Below are 19,810 nucleotides of genomic sequence, written 5' to 3'. Positions count from 1 at the left end.
TGAGGATGGGAGGGGGGAGAAGAGCCTTCTTCAGTCTCCGCAGGTGGTAGAGGCGCTGCTGGGCTCTTGTGGCTGTGGAGTTGGTGTTGAGGGACCAGGTGAGGTTCTCTGTGATGTGGACACAGAGGAACTTTGTACTCCTGACGATGTCCACAGCAAAGCCAGTGATGTTCAGTGGGAGGGTGGTCACCTCTCACTCTTCTGAAGTCAACAACCATCTCCTTAGTTTTGTCCACGTTCAGAGACAGGCTGTTGGCTCCACACCAGTCTGTTAGCCGTTGCACCTCCTCTCTGTACACTGACTCGTCGTTCTTGCTGATCAGACCCATCACAGTCGTGTCAACAGCAAACTTGGTGATGTGATTTGAGCTGTACTTTGCAGTGCAGTCGTGAGTCAGTAGGGTGAACAGCAGTGGACTGAGCATACAGCCCTGAGGGACACCGGTGCTCAGTGTGGTGGTTCAGGAGAAGTTATTTCCAATCCTGACTAACTGAGGTCTCTCAGATAGGACATCCAGGATCCAGTTACAGAGGGAAGTGTTCAGGCCCAGCAGACTTAGTTTTCCAATCAGCTGCTGAGGGATGATGGTGTTGAAGCTGAACTGAAGTCTCTGAGCAGCATTCTGACGTAGGTGTCTTTATTGTCCAGGTGGGTGAGAGCCAGGTGGAGTGTGGTGGAGATGGCATTGTCTGTTGAGCGGTTTGGGTGATATGCAAATTGAAGTGGGTCCAGTGAGGGGTGGAGCTGGTCTTTCATGTGCCTCATGACAAGCCTCTCGAAACACTTCATGATGATAGGAGTGAGTGCAACGGGACTGGGGCAGTCATGGGCTGGAGGTTAGGGATCCTGCCTCGTGACTGGAAGGTCGCCGGTTCGATCCCCAGAGCTGACAGCACATGACTGAGGTGTCCTTGAGCAAGACGCCTAACTCCCAACTTGTCTGGGCGCTGCGGATTGGGCTGCCCACCGCTCCGGGCAAGTGTGCTCACTGCCCCCTAGTGTGTGTGTGCTCACTAGTGTGTATGTGGTGGTTCACTTCACGGATGGGTTAAATGCGGAGGTGAATTTCCCCGTTGTGGGACTAATAAGGGTCACTTAATCTTAATCTAGTCATTGAGTCAGGACACTGGAGACTTCTTCAGCACAGGGATGATGATGGTGGACTTGAAGCATGTTGGAACGCCTGCACTGCTCAGAGAGATGTTGAATATGTCTGTGAGAACATCAGCTAGCTGTTCAGCACTTTCTCTGAGCACTTTGCCCGGTAAGCTGTCAGGTCCTGGGGCTTTTCATGGGTTGACTCTGTTTAGACCCAGCATAGAAGTTATTTAGCGCATCTGGAAGGGAGTCGTCACAGTCACAAGCAGGTGGAGGTGACTTGTAGTTGGTGATGGCCTGGATGCCCTGCCCTGTCTGTAGTGTCTTGAAAATGTTCATGGATTTTCTTTCAGTAGGCGTGCACTGCCTCTCTGATGTCCCAGGAAAGCTTGGCTCTAACTATCCTGAGGCTTACCTTATCCCCTGACTTGAAAGCCTTGTCATGGGTTCTCAGCAGCACGTGCACCTGTGCAGTCATCCATGGTTTCTGATTTGGGTAAGTTGTGATGAATTTGGAGACAGTAACATCATCAATGCACTTGCTGATGTATCCAGTCACTGATTCTGTATACTCCTCCAGGTTGATGGAGTCACCAGAAGTTGCTTTTCTGAACCATCTCCCACTCAGTGTGCTCAAAACAGCCCTGAAGAGCAGAGAGAGCTCCTGGCGGCCAGGTTCTCACTTGCTTCTGGTCTGGTTTGTCACGTCTGATGAGTGGTCTGTATGCTGGAATGAGCATCGCAGAGATGTGGTCTGAGTAGCCTTAGTGGGGGCGGGGCTCATCCCTGTATGCACCGGAGATGATGGTGTTGGTTGTAACAGTCATGGTTTTTGAGTAAAAGTTGGGTTACACAGCGTATAGTAAAACAAAAAAGCAAAAAAACACTGTTTTGTTGTTCCTGAAGTGGCCACTGCAGCTACACACTGCGCCGCTGGAACCAGAACATCCAGTTAGATGTTAAAGCCACAAGCTTCACAACTGATACGTGGTCTTTACATGCAAGTCCAGCGTCTCTCCTTAAAAGAGCTCTTTTATTGGAATCTGTGCATCAGAATAGGATTGGAACCGAAACACTGTGGATCGACCAATCACTAATTACAGTTATTTTTATTAAGTATTTCGTTCATTGCGCTAAATCCAGTTAAACAGGTGTAATTATGCTCCTTTTATAGTGATGTCAGCCGTTCGGTGTCCTTTAGGCACTGACGACATCCGTGATGCGCTCAGAAAAGTGAGGCACAATTTATCACAGCAGCTACAAATGTCATCATATTGCCCGTCCAGGCCTATAGCCTGTCTTATATATAGTCTTATAATAATAGCTTGGGAAAAATAAGTCTAATTGAATGAAATCGGCAGTGACTGGTCGGCGTTTCCGAGCTGAAGCCTGGCTTCCTGCCATGTCGAGGCTGGTTTCGTGATGACTGCACTCTGTTTTGTTTTTGTTCTCGTCGTGTTTTGTCGCTGTGTGTTCACGCTGGCCCCGTGTTGCTCTAAGAGCCGGCTTGTTAATTTACATGCTTTATCTGCCTGCTGAAAGGTGTGAAACCGGTAGTGGTGATGCAGGTTTAAAAGCTCCAGCACAAAGCAGGCGGTCATTGTCTGAGGGTGAGAGACACATTCCTGGACTGACGGATTGTCACGCTGATCCTCCTCAGTGTCGCCACACGGTTTAGCGCTTCTATCAGGAGCCCTGATACACCTGAAACCTGCGTCGCGGCAGGAGAAACCAGTTCCGCCAGGTTAGGCCTCAGTGTGTTACTCAGAAAATCGATGTCATCACCTTCTTTAATAGCTCCGCCAAACCCTTCGCTGGAAGCTCGCGTTGTTTAGAGTTGGCCTTTAAGTACTGCTAACATAGTCAATCAACCAAGACGTGTTTGGTGTCTGAAATTTGGGCTTTTGTCCATATTTATTGATAACCGTGAGATCTTGCATGAACATGCATTATTTTTATTTATTTATTTCTTTATTTTAGATCAGCTCATGTTCGGATTTCACTTCGCCGTGTGAAAAGCCAGGTGTAAACACATCCAAGGTGCACTGGGTTGTAAACTATTTTCGGAGCTTAATGTGTATATTCCATAGTCGTGTATAGATTATTGTAGTTAAAATTGCAGAAAAATGTTTTTTTTTTCTTCAACACACGGCCTCAGCCTTCACACATGACTCTGAGGACAAGCTCTTCTGTGGTGCTTGGAGTTCTAGATGATTGATTTTAAAAACCAATATTGCTAAATTGAGGCTCAAGAAGGTGCAACTGTTAAAATAACTTGCTCTATTTTGAAATGGAAATGAATTGTAAGCCCAGCATTTTGTGTGTGTGTGTGTGTGTGTGTGTTATATATCTGTAAACGCTAGGGACACAAAAACTTCTGTAGAATCACCCAAATAATTTGCATGAAGGGGTGTAAAGCAGACAGCTGTGCTGTGCTGTGCTCTGCTTTTACAGTGTAGAACGTTTTGCACTGGTTGTTGTTGTTTACAGGTTCTCTAATGGGTCTAATTTTAAAGTACTAACCATAACCATCACATACAGCCAGAAAAGTATGTGGTATCATGATAGAATTTGGCCCCAGTGCTAAAACTAAAACTAAAACTACAGCTAAACCTGGCTGATGGACTGCATGTGGTCTTTTAATTGACCTGTGGCTTTAACAGTGTTGCTCTAAACATTTGTTCTGGGTTTATTCACAGTTCATCACTGTGTTGCACGCTGAGGTCAGTCATGGTGTTTGTCCAGCCGTTTCGGCCCGTTTTGTTCACGTATACACTTTAAACAGGCTTCACATATTTTCACCAAACATGGAAAACCTCTGTGTTTATGTAAACAGGCCTACAATTTGGCTGAATTCTGTACTTTTGAGCTCCCTTTTCAGCTGGACAGTCCCTGGACGGCCTCTCTCCGTCCAGCTGCTGGTGAAAAGAGGAATTCTTTAGTTTTCTGTCTTTCCTCCAGCTGCGTGCCGGAGTGAAGCCCACAGATGTGGCCTTACGAAACCCAACACCCTCGCAGATCCATATCACAGGAAACTCAGCACTGCTGTGGATCCGTGTTGAGGTCCATCTGTCACTACTGCTGATGGGTTAATGGAGCGGGTGGACGGAGGCCAAGCGTCTGTTCCTTCTGCCGCTTCCACACAATCAATTCGGCGGCGTTGGAGCACCGTGCGCTTTCACGGCTCTGTGCAGGCCTGTGTCCGTAACTAAGCGCTGCTCTAGCCCAGCGCTGAGGGCTCTCGCAGGGCTGAACGGTCCCGCCAAAGACCCTCACCACGGCTCTGATGATTACTGATAGGTGTTGATTATTTTTATTATATGAATTTACTTTTTAAAAAAGATGTCACCTTTTATTCTACTCATTACCGTTTGTTCTTAAACTTTTTACTACTACTACTAATAAATAAATAAATAATAAAGTTTAGTTATACAGCACTTCGATTACAAGTGGCAGCTCAGTGTGTTTTACTGACAGGCGATATAATTCAGTAACAGTGATCATAATAAAATAAATGTAGTTTAATATTTATAATATTTCCAGACAACACTGTTAAAATACTAAAGGTAGAATTTTGTTAAAAGCCAAATTAAATCGATACTTTTTCAAACGTTTGGGCCATGAATTTATCAAACTCACAGCTGTGACTAACGCTAACTCAGCTAGCTGAATGTGGCTAACGCTAACTGCTAACTGAGAATAGCTAATGCTAACTAACTGCTAACTGAGTGTAGCTAATGCTAACTAACTGCTAACTGAGAACAGCTAACGCTAGCTAACTGCTAACTGAGAATAGCTAACGCTAGCTAACTGCTAACTGAGAATAGATAATGCTAGCTAACTGCTAACTGAGAATAGCTAATTGTAACTAACTGCTAACTGAACATAGCTAACGCTAGCTAACTACTAACTGAGAACAGCTAACGTTAGCTAACTGCTAACTGAGAACAGCTAACGCTAACTCTGCTAACAGAGAATAGCTAACGCTAGTTAACTGCTAACTGAGAATAGCTAATGGTAGCTAACTACTAACTGAGAATAGCTAACGCTAGTTAACTGCTAACTGAGAATAGCTAACGCTAGCTAACTGCTAACTGAGAATAGCTAACGCTAGCTAACTGCTAACTGAGAATGGCTAACGCTAGCTAACTGCTAACTGAGAATGGCTAACACTAACTCTGCTAACTGCTGGTTAGTGCTGTTGTGAGTGGAGAGCTCGACTTTCTCTCCCTGTCTAGACCATAAATCACCCACAGTGCCACCTAGAGTGCTGCAGCAGTAACTGTTCAGATTTTTGTTTATTTTGTCAGAGGTGGCGCCGCAGCATCTTAAACGGTTCCGCTTTCTGTGCAGCTTTTACACAGAAAATCCCCCAAATTAAACAGAATCTTCACTTTAGAGTAAAAAATGTGTTGCTCTAAACTCTCAAGATGAGCATTATGGTTTTATTGAGTCTTTAATGTCTAAAAACGTTTTGATGAAATATTACGGTTTAGTTATCCGTCGTTGTCTGAGGCAGTAAAGGCCCCTGAGCAGGTCAGAATGCTGCCGGTTTGCTTTAGAGCTTAACTCTGCGGTTTGGCCTGTGAACTGAACTGTATCAGACCTTTTCCTCCTGGCGCTCGGTTCTCTCTGTTCTCTGTTTGTCTAAGCTTGTGTTTATTGAAGCACTGTTGCTCCTTCAGTTCCGCTGCTTTTGTTTTGGCCTTCAGGGTCAGGGTGTGACCGGAGCATCTACTGTAGCTCTGAATAAGCTCTAACACTAATGAACAATAAAAGCTGCAGTGTTCTTCAAATGATGAAAGAGCCAAAGGAAAATGAACTACAATCAAAAACAGTTTACCTTAAAGGAACTCTGCGTTGGTAGGAGCCGCTGTGTTCACTGGACCAATCATGGTTGGGCAAGGTTTCAGAAGAAAAGAGGTGGAGATTAGGACCAGTTACATTCAGGTGGAGGTCTAAGTGTTTAGCTAAGTGTTTGTCAGTGTTTTGATGTTTTAATGGGTCAGTGTTTAGATGAGCGTTTGTTTGGACGAGGGTTTAGACGAGCGTTTGTTTGGACGAGGGTTTAGACGGCCGTTTGTTTGGCCGAGGGTTTAGACGGCCGTTTGTTTGGCCGAGGGTTTAGACGGCCGTTTGTTTGGCCGAGGGTTTAGACGAGCGTTTGTTTGGCCGAGGGTTTAGACGGCCGTTTGTTTGGCCGAGGGTTTAGACGGCCGTTTGTTTGGCCGAGGGTTTAGACGGCCGTTTGTTTGGCCGAGGGTTTAGACGAGCGTTTGTTTGGCCGAGGGTTTAGACGAGCGTTTGTTTGGCCGAGGGTTTAGACGGCCGTTTGTTTGGCCGAGGGTTTAGACGAGCGTTTGTTTGGACGAGGGTTTAGACGGCCGTTTGTTTGGCTGAGGGTTTAGACGGCCGTTTGTTTGGCCGAGGGTTTAGACGGCCGTTTGTTTGGCCGAGGGTTTAGACGGCCGTTTGTTTGGCAGAGGGTTTAGACGGCCGTTTGTTTGGCCGAGGGTTTAGACGAGCGTTTGTTTGGCCGAGGGTTTAGACGAGCGTTTGTTTGGCCGAGGGTTTAGACGGCCGTTTGTTTGGCCGAGGGTTTAGACGGCCGTTTGTTTGGCCGAGGGTTTAGACGGCCGTTTGTTTGGCCGAGGGTTTAGACGGCCGTTTGTTTGGCCGAGGGTTTAGACGGCCGTTTGTTTGGCCGAGGGTTTAGACGGCCGTTTGTTTGGCCGAGGGTTTAGACGAGCGTTTGTTTGGCCGAGGGTTTAGACGGCCGTTTGTTTGGCCGAGGGTTTAGACGGCCGTTTGTTTGGCCGAGGGTTTAGACGGCCGTTTGTTTGGCCGAGGGTTTAGACGAGCGTTTGTTTGGCCGAGGGTTTAGACGAGCGTTTGTTTGGCCGAGGGTTTAGACGGCCGTTTGTTTGGCCGAGGGTTTAGACGGCCGTTTGTTTGGCCGAGGGTTTAGACGGCCGTTTGTTTGGCCGAGGGTTTAGACGAGCGTTTGTTTGGCCGAGGGTTTAGACGAGCGTTTGTTTGGCCGAGGGTTTAGACGAGCGTTTGTTTGGCCGAGGGTTTAGACGAGCGTTTGTTTGGCCGAGGGTTTAGACGGCCGTTTGTTTGGCCGAGGGTTTAGACGGCCGTTTGTTTGGCCGAGGGTTTAGACGGCCGTTTGTTTGGCCGAGGGTTTAGACGGCCGTTTGTTTGGCCGAGGGTTTGGGTGAAAGTTTAGCTGAACCATTCTAACAGCTGAAAAGAGCTGTTAATGGACTTTGTACTGCACATTTTACATCACCCTGAAACTCCTCACACGGGGAATTGAACACTGCTCTGAACACACACACACACACACGTACGTGTCTGTGGTGACTTCCTGGTTGTGAAGTGATGTAAACCCGCCGTGTGGGTGATGTTTGTATTGTCATATGAGGTTTAATTGGTCTGTAATTGTGTAAGTTATGATTATTGCTGGGCAATTTAGTCTAAAAATATAAAGGAAAATTAGTCTGATGTTATTTTATCAGTGTCCCTCCAGCACTAATGATGATACTGACACAGCGAACGTCACTAACTGCACTCCTACTCAGAGGTTTGGTGTTTGATGTTTCGGCCCAAACTGATACAAAAACCAACAGTTTCACAGAACTGAAGCTTCCAAAGCAGTGACTAATGAAAGACTGAGTTCTGTTTATAGGCTGTGTTTATAGACTTTACTGATCAGTTCTGAGGTAACACTGTGTTTGATAACACTTCAGGATAAAGAACACAGAGAGAGAGAGAGGGGGGGGGGGTGCACTGAGTAATCTGTGTGTGTGTGTGTGTGTGTGTGTGTTTATCTGATGATTTGGCCCATTTTTGCAGCGTGACACAGATCAGTTTCTTTTTCTTTATTTCTGCTCCGCCTTTTTCATTTTTTTGTTCTCTCTCTCTTTCTCTCTCTTTCTCTCTCTCTCTCTCTCTCTCTCTCTCTCTCTTTCTCTCTCTCTCTCTCTCTCTCTCTCTCTCTCTCTCTTTCTCTCTCTCTCTCTCTCTCTCTTTCTCTCTTTCTCTCTCTCTCTCTCTCTGTTTCTCTCTCTCTTTCTCTCTCTCTCTCTCTCTCTCTCTCTTTCTCTCTCTTTCTCTCTCTCTCTCTTTCTCTCTCTCTCTCTCTCTCTCTCTCTCTCTCTCTCTCTCTTTCTCTCTCTCTCTTTCTCTCTCTCTCTCTGTTTCTCTCTCTCTCTCTCTTTCTCTCTCTTTCTCTCTCTCTCTCTTTCTCTCTTTCTCTCTCTCTCTCTCTCTGTTTCTCTCTCTCTTTCTCTCTCTCTCTCTCTCTCTCTCTCTTTCTCTCTGTTTGTGTCTCTCTCTCTTTCTCTCTGTTTGTGTCTCTCTCTCTTTCTCTCTCTCTCTCTCTCTCTCTCTCTCTCTCTCTCTCTCTCTCACTTTGACTATTATTCTGAATTGTCATTATTGGTCTTTAGTTTCTGAGATAACGAAGCTTTCTTTCTTTCTTTGGCCTGTATTTCTTTTCTTTCTTTGGCCTGTATTTCTTTTCTTTCTTTGGCCTGTATTTCTTTTCTTTCTTTGGCCTGTATTTCTTTACAGTCGGAGGTACAGTTTTCAGCGAGTCGTAACTGTTGATGCTGCATGTGTGAAAGTCTCGACTGTTTTTCAGTTTCAGGTTTCAACTTTTTTTAGGGAACCTTTCTTTCTGTAAGGGAATCAATCAGGTCTCGTAGTCGCAGTTCGGACTGTACAGAACTCTGATACTGTAATCAGCCCTCTGTGCAGTGGTCAGTTATAACGTAAATCCCTCAATGACCACACAGCTGAGGGATATGGGAGAGAGAGGGAGAGAGAGAGAGAAGTTAATCTCTGTAGGGTTCACTAATACACTCAAGAACCAAAGCACTTTTAAATGATGGACTGACATCAGGAGGACAGAATACACAGAGAGAGAGAGAGAGAGAGAGAGAGCAATGAAGAACAAAGTGACCCAGAAACAGCTCAGAGTTAAAAACAGCACTAAAACCAGTTTTAAAAACAGTCACAGGGCCTGAAACAGTGCCAAGTTAGTGGGAAAGTGCTGAAACATGCCTGAGGAGAGAAAGAGCAGAGCGACATAAAAACAACAACGCAGTGATTTACTTCACACAGTTCATTAGTCATCAACATTGAATATGAAAATAGATCCTCTTACTGAAAAACACGCTTTGACTGTAATACACTACAGGAAGCGTAAGGGGCGATACGGCTTCTACTGTTTCATTTAAAAAGCTCTATAATGTTCATATGATCCACACAGTCGCTCTGACAGACTGTAATACACTACAGGAAGCGTAGGGGGCGATACGGCTTCTACTGCTTCATTTAAAAAGCTCTATAATGTTCATATGATCCACACAGTCGCTCTGACAGACTGTAATACACTACAGGAAGCGTAGGGGGCGATACGGCTTCTACTGTTTCATTTAAAAAGCTCTATAATGTTCATATGATCCACACAGTCGCTCTGACAGACTGTAATACACTACAGGAAGCGTAGGGGGCGATACGGCTTCTACTGTTTCATTTAAAAAGCTCTATAATGTTCATATGATCCACACAGTCGCTCTGACAGACTGTAATACACTACAGGAAGCGTAGGGGGCGATACGGCTTCTACTGTTTCATTTAAAAAGCTCTATAATGTTCATATGATCCACACAGTCCCTCTGACAGACTGTAATACACTACAGGAAGCGTAGGGGGCGATATGGCTTCTGTTGCTTGATTTAAAAAGCGTTTTACTGATGTTAAATAGGTCAAACAGAACTAAAGTGTGATAAACTGTAAGTAGTGAATACTGTGAGAGAGCCCCCTGATGTTTATCATAGCGTCGCTGCTCCCCAGTTTCGGTCTCCATTTCCCAAACGCTTTAGCCGAGCGTGCTACTGTTATTCCTCCTAATAAACAAACACATGTTCAGCTCCGTCTCTTTGTTTTTCAGCACCACCACTGTAATATTTCATCATCAACATTAACACAGGAAGGTGTTAAAGAGGGGCGGGTGTGTTCGAGTCGGCAGCGTCTGAGATTTTTAAAACGCAGAGTTAGAAAAGAAAAACATCTCCCAGTGAAAGCCGCGTTTTACAGTAGAAATAAATGGAGCTCATAATGCTGGTAGTGAACTACGCTGCCTGACTCAGCCGCCTCAAAACCAGAGAAATGGACCTTAAACAGAAGTCAGGACCCTGCTGGGCCAAGTTAGGACAGGATTTAGGAGGTTTAGTCTAGTTAGGATGTTTGTGTGATGCTGTTTTTTTTTTTTTTTTTTATCTGGAGTTAATGATGAGATTATGAACTTGGCTACTGTCCTAAGTTCAGCGCCTACTGAAGGCTAAACACATCAGAGTTCAGAGTTAAGATGATTCTGTAATGCGGCTCCTGGTCAAGAATCCAGTAAAAAGCCAGAGGAGCGAGTGGAGAGCTGTAATCAGTCAGACAGAGGTGTCTATTACAGAGTTCAGTCAGAGTGCAGGGCGTTATTATCTCCATCACTTTTCCTGTCTGCTGCATTACGGGCTGTTCAACGCCAAAGGAAGGATTTCATCCTCAGCAGGTCTGAACAGATACAGCAGTAAAATCTACACTTTCTGCTCTCCGCTTTACCGCAAACGCCGGCACAACCGCACAGCATCACACACTGTGATTCAGGGGTAGAACAAAATACAGAACATGCTACAACCAGCACTGATTACAGACCACCCAGCATCGGCACATGGTGACCTCCCTTATTCACTCTCTTACTCACCCGCTCGCTCGCTCACCTACTCGCTCGCTCACCCACTCACTCTCACTCACACACTCACTTACTCACTCGCCCACTCATTTGCTCTCTTGCTCACTCACTCACCCACTCACCCATTCGCTAACTCGCTCATTCACTCTCCCACTCACCCACTCACATATTTACACACTCACGCACTCACTCATCCACTTCCTCACTTGTTCGCTCGCTCACTCACTCACTCACTCACCCACTCGTCCACTCACTCACCCACTTAATCACTCTCACTCACACACCCACTCACCCATTTCCTCACTCACCTACTCACTCTCATTCACCCACTCATTTGCTCACTCACCCACTCACTCTCACTCACATGCTTACCCACTCACTTGCTCTCTTGCTCGTCTGCTCACGTACTCACTCACTCACCCACTCGCTCGCTTGCCCGTCCACTCGCTTGCTCGCTCACTCAGTGCCTCACAGCCACTGGTTTGTATGTATGTATATTCTAAAACAACAAAGTAAGAACACAGATTCCCAGATTAGTCAACTAATTGTTTCAGTTGAGTTGTTTTTTTATTTATTTTAAAATAGGTAAATTAATAAGTTATGTAGTGCGCTTATTAAATGCTCTTGTCTGTTTAGCTTGTTGTGTATCTGCAGTAGTGAGTCTATAACAGGACTGCCCAAAGTGGGGCCTGGGGGAAAAAAACAAAGCAATTAAAGTCATTAAATTAAAAAGATGTTTTTAAATAATAAGTTGTATGAAGTATGTTTATCCTCCAAGCAGCTGAATGAGTGTAGGGGCTGTGGCAGGTTATTAGAGGGTCAAATTAAACTTGTTTGTAGGCCAACTTTCCGTCTGTACATCTAACAAGAGAAAACACACTTTAAAGTGTTATTTTTCCTTTAAGGCTCCATTTTGAGTACTTTTAGTATCACTTTAAACAACAGAACCCACCCAACTCCTAAATTGTATGCTGATTTTGTGTTTTCGAAGCTCGGCCCACCACAAGCATTGCCTTTGATCTTGAGTTACAATGAGTTGCTTGTTTGTTTGTTTGAGAGGAGCTGAAGTTCAGGCTGACTGAGCCTGTGGGAGCAAAACGACCACACCCCCCTCAAACCAGCGGCCGTTATGCAAATCAGCGCTGTTTTCTTCTGTTGAGCCAATACAATAATCTTTATTTTTATTTTACAGATCTGAGCTGCTGTAACTTGTGATTGATTGATTGATTGATTGATTGATTGATTGATTGATTCTTTTATTGCCACGTGACATGTCTGCGATGGTCGTCTCCACTGCATCAAGATCTAATTCAGCTCTGTATCCATACCATTAGAACCATGAGGATTAAAGCCTGATGGCTTTGCCTTGTAATGGGAATTGGCTCAGTGGTTCCCATTAGAGACCACTAGTTTCATTAATATTATTATTGTATGTAGCAGTAGTGTAATTATGAGGTTATTAGTGTTTTGACACAAACTAATACAAATGAAAGACCCTTATAAGTGAAAGCAAACGGTCACTGATTACACTGTGCAAATGCTAACTGGTGTCTACTACCTTCTATTCATTGTTAGCCACATTAGCATGCTCGGAGGAGCGATTCCCTTAAAGGGATTATCTGCTGTGTGAGTGGACTTGATCAGAGAGATGAGTCAGTGTGGAGTAATCTCGGTCCTACTGGCCTAAATCTCTGAGGATTATCTGGGAAAACATGCTCTGTTACACCACAGACGTCTACAGGTCTGTGCATATTTACAGTTATTCATTCATATTTACATTTACGTTTAACTTAGCTGACAGAATGTGCAAACAGTGGAGGCAAATATGAAGTTCCTGGAGAACCTGTGAGGATTTATGATCCAAATAATGAGAGCCTTTCATGGTGTAGTGAAACAACGCTTCCTGTAGTGTCTGTCAGAGGGACTGTGAGGATCATATGAACATTATAGAGCTTTTTAAATGAAACAGTAGAAGCCGTATCGCCCCCTACGCTTCCTGTAGAGTATTACAGTCTGTCAGAGCGACTGTGTGGGTCATATGAACATTATAGAGCTTTTTAAATGAAACAGTAGAAGCCGTATCGCCCCCTACGCTTCCTGTAGTGTATTACAGTCTGTCAGAGCGACTGTGTGGATCATATGAACATTATAGAGCTTTTTAAATGAAACAGTAGAAGCCGTATCGCCCCCTACGCTTCCTGTAGTGTATTACAGTCTGTCAGAGCGACTGTGTGGATTATATGAACATTATAGAGCTTTTTAAATGAAACAGTAGAAGCCGTATCGCCCCCTACGCTTCCTGTAGAGTATTACAGTCTGTCAGAGCGACTGTGTGGATCATATGAACATTATAGAGCTTTTTAAATGAAGCAGTAGAAGCCGTATCGCCCCCTACGCTTCCTGTAGTGTATTACAGTCTGTCAGAGCGACTGTGTGGATCATATGAACATTATAGAGCTTTTTAAATGAAACAGTAGAAGCCGTATCGCCCCCTACGCTTCCTGTAGTGTATTACAGTCTGTCAGAGCGACTGAGTGGATCATATGAACATTATAGAGCTTTTTAAATGAAACAGTAGAAGCCGTATCGCCCCCTACGCTTCCTGTAGTGTATTACAGTCTGTCAGAGCGACTGTGTGGATCATATGAACATTATAGAGCTTTTTAAATGAAACAGTAGAAGCCGTATCGCCCCCTACGCTTCCTGTAGTGTATTACAGTCTGTCAGAGCGACTGAGTGGATCATATGAACATTATATAGCACTAGTATTTCTTTCTTTGTATCATTTGTTTATTTACACCACTCACTTCTCTATTTTTCTGTATTTATTGATTTGTTTACTTATTTATTATATATAGGTATCTGTTATGTGTTTGTGCATTTTTCATGTATTTTACATCAGTTTTTAAAAAATTATTTATTTTATTTATTAATATTTTTTCACCACTCTGTTATTGTTGAGCTCTGTTCTCCAGTCTGGAAGCTCCTCTGTGTTACTGCAGTCCAGATAGACTTGATTGCAGGTTCTGCAGCAGCTCTCTAGGAGAACAGCTGCTGTTTACAGTCGGCGGCAGCATCTCTCCAGCAGGAGAGGTGCATTATGGGTAGTGGTAAGGCTCTGCCAACGGATCTTTTTCTTCTCATGTAGAGCATATTAGGGGTCTTTGTTTGACCTCGCAGGATCATGGCTGTGTGTCTGCGTGTCCCAGATAAGTTGATGTTAATCTTTCACGCCGGGCTGAGTTTCTCTCTCCGGCTGCTTTCCTGCTGATGATGCTGATCATGTGACGCAGTTTATCAGCTGTTTTATCTTTTATCTAAAAGACACAGTGAAGCAGACAGAGATGTTTTAGTTTGGCACTGAACTGTGTGTCCGTGTCTAGTGAGTAAGAACATTTTTTTATTTTTTTTCTATGATCTACAGTCTACTGACTTGTTCAGTTCATCAACTAATCTAACTAGTCTGCCTTACTCAGTTTGTCTCTTTAAAGGGGAATTCCATAGATTTTTCCAAATTCCCCCAAAACTGAGTGTGTGAGATGTAAACTGAGAGATTCCGAGTGGGTTTGGTGTGAAATGGTTCAGACGTCTTTCCAGTGGTGGTGATGGGAACCAGGCGTCGCCATGACTACAAAACAGATATAGACACTTTATTTACCATCCAGAACCACCAGAGAACCTACACGAGTCTTCTGAGATTATATGGAATGTTGATGATGGAAAATAGTGGAAAATCTGGAATAATGATTTTTCTTTGGGGACTATTTTGCCGCACAGCGCCCTGCATGTCTCCCTCCACCATGAATGGAGTTGAAGTTCTCTAAACTCTCATAAACCAGCGTCTCAGTCATCAGGCAGTGAATTCAGAACCAGCTCATGTAGGAACTTTCTGTAGGAGCTTTTAGAGGTGGACGTCTGGTTCCTATCACCACCACTGTGAACAGCTCTGACTTGGTAAGTTTATCTGGAATGGAGCATTTCACCCCAGACAACTCGGAACGACTCTGTGTACATCTTAACCACAACCCCATTTCCAAAAAAGTTGGGACGCTGTGCAGAATGTAAATAAAAATAGAATGGAATGTTTTGCATGTCATGTAAACCATATAGCACAAAGGCAACATATCAAATGTTGAAACTAAGAATTTTTTATTTTTTTTTGAAAAACAAATGGCCATTTTGAATTTGATGCCAACAACATGTTCTAAAAAAGCTGGGACGGTGGCCTGTTTACCCCTGTGTTTCATTGTTTCATCACCTCTTCTTTTAACGACACACTAAACATTTGGGAACTGAGGAGAGACACTGCTGTAGTTCTGAAAGTGAAAATTTTTTCCGTTCTTGTTTTATACAGGATACCAGCTGCTCATCAGTTCAGAGGCTTATTTGTCATATTTTTCATTACATAATGTGGCAAATTTTATCAGTGGGTGACCGGTCTGCACTGCAGGCTGGTCAGTTTAGCACCTGGACTCTTTTAGTGTGGAGCAACGCTGCGGTAATATGTGCAGGATGTAGTTTAACATTGTCTTGCTGAAATAATCAAGGCCTTCTCTGAAAAAGACGTCGTCTGGATGGCAGCATATGTTTCCAAAACATCTATATATTGTTCAGCATTAATGATGCCTTCACAGATGAGCACATCACCCATGCCATGAGCACTAATGCCCCCTATACTATCATGAATACTGGCTTTTGAACTGTGCACTGATAACAAGCTATGTGGTCTTCAGCCCGGAGGACTCCGTGTCCATGATTTCCAAAAAGAATTTCAAAGAATTCTTTTTGGGAATTCTTGTAGTGTATTACAGTCTGTCATAATGACTGTGAGCCATCATATACCACCTTGTTTCCTGTTTTTTTTTTTTTTTTTTTTTAATGTAACTCTTTTATAACAGTAATCTGTCCCAAACACTGACCAGTCTGTGATTGGTTGGTTTGCAGATCAGTTAAACAGCCCCATCCTGTTGAAGTAGGCATTTCTTGGCCTCAAGCCCACCAGACTGTCTGATGAAGAGCAGAAAACTGGCTTGTCAGATGAGGTTTTGTCAGACTCTGAGTGATGTTGGAACCGAGTTCTAATAAAGCCTCGGCTGTAATGGTGGAGACGGGGCCTGCCTGGTTTTAGTGTCTTTATGAGTATTTTCCATTTTCTGGCCTGGAATCTTTTCCGCTGCCTGATAAATCCATTTCAGACTGCACTTCATCTGTTCCAGCACACTGGCTTTAACTGAGGAATCAGTTTCTGATTCTTCATTTTAAAATAGAATAAAGTAGAACAGCCTGTAAGCCTGTACGTTATGGACATGCAGTGTTCGATAAAGCTGTCGGATGTCACTGACAATATGCAAAGTGATCAATTATTATTAAAATAATTATCAAGCAGACAATTATTAAATGGATGTGTGAAAAAGGAGAGGTTAGTTAAACAGCAAAACAGCAAAATATAAAATTTTAGTATATTGTATTAAATAAAAAATTAAATACTAACAGCTGCTTACATCAGAACTGAGAGCATTTTTTGTGCACTGAAAGAAACAATCAGCATCACCTCAACAGCTTTCTCTATAAAGGCTAAACAAACCAGTAAATATATATTTATATATCGATAGATACTTTATTGATCCCGAAGGAATAAAGCACACAAGAATGAATACATTTTTGTTTATTTTTGCTTAGTTAGCAAATATTTCTGTTGTTGGTGGCCATTGCTGCCTTGCACACATAAACACAACGCTGAGAGAGTGTGTGTGTGTGTGTGTGTGTGTGTGTGTGTGTGTGTGTGTGTGTGTGTGTGTGTGTGTGTGTGTGTGTTTTAACAGGCATGTAGTTCTGAGTGTCTGAGATGCTGTGTGTGTTTTGTTTGGCTGTATAGCCTGATGGTTAAGTCATTTGTCTCCGTTGTGGGAGGGCAGGATTTCATCCCAGCACAAACAAGAAGCTCTTGTTGGGCTTCTAACGGTTTTGGTCGGTCATCTAATGATCTCTGGCGCTGGGTGTATGAGGTAATTAGCTTTGTTCTGTCGTTGCAGCTCTAACAATTTGTTTTTCGCAGAAACTTATATTTTCACAATAGTAAAAATACCGTTTATCATATAGCCCTAATACTCTGATCAGTGTACAAGGACACTGGAATTTGGTGTACAACCCCTTGAGCCTTGAGCATATTGTGTTGTATGGAATTTTATCTCAGCATAGCGTATTGCATTGTTGAATCTAACGACTAACATGTTAGCTTAAGGCTAGTGTGTTAGCTTGGGTCTAATATGTTGGGATGTAGCTAGAGCTTTAGATCAGGACACTATAACGCACCTCTTTTGTTGCAAATGTTGGGGTTTTGTGATTTTAAATGCCCTCATAAACTGAAAATGGAAACACGTTAACATATTAAGACCCATTTTTAGCCCCTCCTTATTTTTGGCTGTATTGAACAATGTATTGAATTGAGACACCACCATATGGTATGAAATCAAATAATTAATTTTGTGAATCAGTTCACCCATGGAAATGTTTTACAGGGAAGTATTGCTTTAAGGTTAAGATTAAGTGACCCTTATTAGTCCCACAGCGGGGAAATTTCACCTCCGCATCCGTGAAGTGAAACTCCACATACACACTAGTGAGCACACACCCACTAGGGGGCAGTGAGCACACTTGCCCGGAGCGGTGGGCAGCCCTATCCACAGCCCCCGGGGAGCAGTTGGCGGTTAGGCGTCTTGCTCAAGGACACCTCAGTCATGTGCTGTCGGCTCTGGGGATCGAACCAGCGACCTTCCAGTCACGAGGCTGGTTCACTAACGTCCAGCCCATGATTTGAGCTAAAATACATGTGAATGAGTTCACTGTTCCTGAAGTTCAGCATTTTTGTCTGTGGTTAATTCATGTTGTGCTCTGATAGCGTGCCTCTTTGTGTCTTTCCTAGACAACCACTCAAGCCTGGCACCGACTTCACCTCGCTCGCTCACTCTCTCTCTCTATCTCTCTCTCTATCTCAGACACTCTGTGAGTCGGTGTGAAGTTATTTAACAATAGAGCCCCTCCAGTAGTTTATGGTTGAGTTCTCCAGAGCGACAGTGAGTCCTCTGAGCAGAACGTCCATCAGAGCTCCGCTTGTTCTTCTCTGGCCGGTCTGAATGGGCTTTTGTTGTGGAGATGTAAATGTTTGTGTGTGACGCGGCTGTTCAGTATTGTTCATTCATATTGAGCTGTAAGAGCCGTAACAGGTCCTGATTAAACCCCTCAGTTAAGGAACAGGGCTGAGTTTCATACTTGGAGAACCTACACAGTGGAACATTATAACACATCAGCACCTGCTCAGGACCTCCGTTCTCTTTACAGCCTTACTGTCTGTCTTTCTTTCTTTCTTTCTTTCTTGCCTTCGTTTTTCTCTTTCCATGTTTTGTGGCTGTCTTTCTTTCTGCCTGATCTTTGTGCCTCTATTTAGGACCTGTAAACTCTGATGTCAGTCCTGAAATCAGACATCAGCTTTGTAATGGAGCAGTTGGACTGTTGAGCTGCACAATACTGTTCATTAATAATGTAGGCTACGATATGCAAATCAGCCCTCCAGCCATCCAGTTTTATTGTGTTATGTACATGATTGAGAGGGAGAGGTGGGGAGGACAGAGAGGAGGAGAGGGAAGCTGGAAGACCTTCCGTGTTTTAGGTGAATGAGGTGGAAAAAACAGTCTGTTGGAGCAGGAGGGGGCCCTTAATAGGGGCGGAAAGAGGAGCAGGAGGAGGAGTATATAGAGGAAGATGAGCATTAAGCGGTGTAGGAGGAGCATATAAAGGAGTAGGAGGAGTATATAAAGCGATACGAGGGGCATGTGGAGGAGTAGGAGGGGTATATGGAGTGGTAGGAGGGGCATATAGAGGAGCAGGAGGGGTATATAGAGGGATAAGAATAGCATTAGGCAATTTAGGAGGAGCATATAGAGGAGTAGGATGAGCATAAGGAGAAAGCATGGTCACTTGGAGGGATGTGAGGGGGTGGCAAGGGTCTATGAGGTATAGGAGGAGTATATGGGGGAGTAGAAGGAGAAATAGGACGGGTGTGAGGGGCGTATGAAGGGATAGGAGGGACATATGGAGGGGTGTGAGGGACAACGGAGAGTGAAAGGGACATGAGGGAAAAATGGGGCATATGGATTTGTAGGAGGGGTATATGGCGGGGTGGGGGGCATATGGCAGGGCATGAGGCTGTAAGTTAAGCTGATGGAGCTGGTGAATAATGCACGGCTGCAGAAACGTTGCTGGCAGTGATGGATAGAATCCTGTGACCTTCGGTTATGTAACTGCTAGGTGTGTGTGGGTGTGTGTGAGAGATTTGAAAGAGTGGATTCATGGCTGCAATCATTGGGTTTAGTCTGCAATACTGATTAATGATTTAGAAAAAATAAGAGCGTCTTTGGAAAAAGCATTTAATCTGACGTGTCCTGTCTCCTTCATCCAACTGCAGCTGAAAACAATCGAAAAAGGGTCCAGGAGAACTGGAAAGAATCTCTCTCTCTCTCTCTCTCTCTCTCTCTCTCTCTCTCTCTCTCTCTCTCTCTCTCTCTCTCTCTCTCTCTCTCTCTCTCTCTCTGTTATGTAACAGGTTCTACTGCTGGAGTTTTTTCTCTCTAATTACAGCCTGTTGTGCTCTTTGCTCTGATTTTTTTTTCCTCCTAAAAGTCCTGGCAGGGAAAGTTTCCACAGTGGATTTGTGGCTGTAGCTGCCGGCCGTCAGGATTTCGGAATAATTTTAGCCTGTGACTGCGCGGGATCACACATCCCGCATTCCGCAGCAATTAATGGATGCTGATGCAATTTAATTGAACGCAGATGATTCAGCTGCTCCTCTTTTATTCGCCTCGTCCAGCTGAGAGAGTGCAACAGATGTCTTTTAATTAATTAATAAACATTTTTCATTTTGCCGGTTCATAATTGGACTAACACCATGCTGTGCAAAA

The 19,810-nt window shown here is 44.0% G+C and overlaps 1 protein-coding gene across 1 annotated transcript in view; it reads left to right on the top strand.

The window, feature by feature from the left end:
- cdc42ep4b (CDC42 effector protein (Rho GTPase binding) 4b) overlaps positions 1-19,810 on the top strand; it is a 37,233-nt gene that overhangs the window by 11,450 nt on the left and 5,973 nt on the right. The window lies entirely within an intron of this gene.

Source organism: Pygocentrus nattereri, chromosome 13 (genome assembly GCF_015220715.1).
Source record: "Pygocentrus nattereri isolate fPygNat1 chromosome 13, fPygNat1.pri, whole genome shotgun sequence".
In the NCBI taxonomy this organism is placed as follows: domain Eukaryota; kingdom Metazoa; phylum Chordata; class Actinopteri; order Characiformes; family Serrasalmidae; genus Pygocentrus; species Pygocentrus nattereri.
This window is presented reverse-complemented; position numbering and strand designations above follow the sequence as displayed.